Source organism: Bison bison, unplaced genomic scaffold, assembly GCF_000754665.1.
Source record: "Bison bison bison isolate TAMUID 2011002044 unplaced genomic scaffold, Bison_UMD1.0 scf7180017850860, whole genome shotgun sequence".
In the NCBI taxonomy this organism is placed as follows: Eukaryota; Metazoa; Chordata; class Mammalia; order Artiodactyla; family Bovidae; genus Bison; species Bison bison.
In genome coordinates this window covers 95702-99050 of record NW_011481433.1, presented here as the reverse complement: position 1 = coordinate 99050, position 3349 = coordinate 95702, and positions in this window count along the sequence as shown.

The window sequence follows — 3349 nt, the reverse complement described above, 5'->3', positions numbered from 1 at the left end:
GGTGTTTAAAAGGGAAAGCTGTGGAATCGTCCTTCATGCCTCCCCCCCACCCTGTTTCCTCTGATTTAAGGATGCTCTGCTCGCTCAGTCAGGACTCCAGGAGTTGCAGAGGCTCAAAGAAGAGACCAAAGCCTCTGCTCCCATCAGAGGCAGACCCTGGAGTTGCCAGATTTACAACAAAGTAAGCGACACAGCTGTTACGAAACTAACCAAAATGAAGGTCGACTGACCGCATCTTCCTTGCCCGCACCGGCGGCGGTCTGATTGGAAATTAAGGGTCTGTTTCTTTACGATGCGAGGCTGCAGACTCGTGGCATGAAAGGGGTGGGGACCACTGGCTGATTGGACCCCCCGGGGTTGCAGAGCCTGCACTGGTCCCCAGAGGGTAGCCTTGCCCTCCCTCAGCAGTGATAAGCCACTTCCCAGCACCCCGAGGGTCCTGCAAACACGTCTATCCCTCATTTCCAGCCTCATCTCCAACCTCAGCCCACTTGCACATGGAGCTGCTCTGGGGCAGGCCTCAGGCTGCCTGTATCAGAATCTGATACACTCGGCATCAGCCCAGAGCCGCTGTCAGAGGCCCGAGAACCCACAAGGGCACAGAGGCTTTAGGCTGGAAGTACCCGGGCCCTGTGGCCAGTTCAAGCCAGAAAACCTGATAGTCCTGTGACGGGCCTTACTGCAGTCCCCACCTCGGCAATGCGTCCAGACCCCGGGGCAGTGAGACTCTGCTGTGGACGCAGATGGCCCCGGCCTGTCCCGGGTCACACAGACGGCCAGGGGTGCAGGGGAGGCAGGCACAGCACAGCCCCGGGGGAGCCGCAGCCAGCCAGCTGCCCAGGAGTGCTGCCTCCAGGGTTACTCCAGGCCCAGCGCTCCTCTGCTCTTCTGGGTCTTTCTCCCCCTTTCCCTGGGAATCCCCACCACCCAAGGTCCCTATTCAGCCTTAGGCTGGCTCGCACACCCTGCTGTGCCCAGCCACACTCCCCAGAGACAATTGAGGGTTGACCTCACCCTTCCGCTGTCTTGCTACCCTCTGCCCTCTGCCGTGGTGGTGCCCACACGCGTGTGTCTTCTGAGCAGGCGTGTGTGGACTCTGACTTTGGGGATCTATTTCTCTGGCTCTCGCCATCCACTCCACCCGGCATCCTGGGTCTGCCCCCACCCACCTGAGAGGGAAGGACGTCTCCCCAGGGACACCTCCTCTCCCCATTCTCTGCTCCCCTTCGGGCTGCCCTCCCCGGAAGGCGATGCCTTGCCGTCTTCTCTCCAACAGTGCTCCCTGGGAGGGGCTGCGCTCCTGTTGTTCAGGTGCTCAGTCGTGTCCGACTCTGCGACCCCGTGTAGCCCGCCAGGCTCCCCTCTCCATGGGATTTTCCAGGCACGAATACAGGATTGGGTTTTCATTTCCTCCTCCAGGGGATCTTCCCAATCCCAGGATCAAACCTGTGTCTCCTGCACTTCCTGCACTGGCAGGCAGATTCTTTACCACAGAGCCGCCTGGGAAGCCCGATGTCCATGATACGTGGAAGTCATGTCCTCCTGTGGAGAGAAATCTAGGGAAAACATGAAGACAGCTAAGTGAAGCTGCTATGATCTGAACGTTTGTTTCCTCCCAAGATGGATATGTTGAAAGCCTAACGTCCAGGGCGATGGTGTTGGGAGGTGGGGCCTTTAGGAGGTGATTAAGTCATAAGGGGTGAAGCCCTCCTGAGTGGGATTGGTGCTCTTATCACAGTGGTTCCCAGAGCTCCCCGGCCCCTTCCAACGTGAGAAGGCACTGTGAGAAAGTGCTGGCTGACCGAGCCATCAGGCCCCACCAGAACCTGACCATGCTGGCCCCTTAGTCTCAGGCTTCCCAGCCTCCAGGAAGGTGAGTGATGAGTTCCCGTGGTCTATGAGAATCTGCCTGTAGTGCAGGAGACAGAGGTTTGATCCCTGGGTCTGGAAGATTCCCCTGGAGAAGGAAATGACAACCCGCTCCAGTATCCTTGCCTGGAAAATTCCATGGACAGAGGAACTTGGAGGGCTACAGTCCACTGGGTTGCGAGAGCCAGACACAACTTGGTGACTAAACCGCCATCCCACCGCGAGCTGTCCAGCAGCAGCATTTGTCACAGCCACCAGAATGGATAAGACAGCGCTTTCCCGACCTGGGGCTGGTGGGCGTTGCTCTCTCATATATCAACACTGAGCAGCTGGCACAGGTTTATTTTCTGTGTGTTTTTTGGTTTTGTTAGTTTTTTCAGGAGAAACCTCAGGCTTGTCAGAGGATAACCCAGAAAACCAGCATTAACTCCAAAATCTGTAAGGGCAGGAAGAGTGGAAGAAGCAACCGAGGACCCCAGGTCTGCAGGGAAACAGAACAGGGGAACGTCAGTGATGCTGAACTCCCTGCAGTGAGACGGATTCCACACGGCTGGGCACCCGTCACTTTCAGCATCAAAACTGTGATGCATTTCGGTAGGAGTCTTTCTTTTCAAAGGGAATACCCACTTCTCCCGCCTCTTAAGGGAAGAAGACTAACCAGGATCCTTCCCTCCAAGGACTCAAGGTTGCCAGCATGAAGACAGGCCCTCCCTTGGACTGAGACCCAGCAAGTTCTCAGGGTTCGGTAGATGGGGATTTGCCCAAGACCTCAGGACATGCTGGGCACTGGGAGGCCTGGCTGGGAGCTTCCTGAATCCTTCTCTGTGAATCAGTATCCCAAACTAGAAATGTGTGTTGAAGATGGGTAATGAATATGTGGGGGTTTGTGATAGTCTCTACTTTTATACATTTGGAGTTTTTCATAATAAAAAATGTAATTGTTTTCCTGTTTTGTATGCTTCCCTGGTGGCTCAGGTGGTAAAGAATCTGCCTGCAATGCAGGAGACCCAGGCTTGATCCCTGAGTTGGGAAGATCCCCTGGAGAAGGGAATGGGAACCCACTCCAGTATTCTTGCCTGGAGAATTCCGTGGACAGAGGAGCCTGACGGCCTACAGTTTCTTGGGGTCACAAAGACTCAGATAAGACTGAGCATGTTTTGTATAGTTCTTCCTGCCTTCTTCCTGCCTTCTGGGGAAAACCATGAGGTCACGCTCCTCAGATGTCACTTGTTGCTGCTTCAGGCAAACTTGCTTATTCTCTTCAATCGGGAGGCAGCAACTTGGAATTCACACCTGCGAGCATCTTACAGGTTCTGGCTGAAGGAGGGGTGGGCTCTTGCTGCCTGGACTTCCTTCTGTCTCCCCAAGGGCCTTTCCTGGTTCATTAGCACTCCAGCTGGGTGAGGTGTCCTTAAGCTTCCTTCCTCACTGTAGGAGGGAGGGATGGGAAGAGGGAGTGAAGTCAGCAGAGATCTAAATG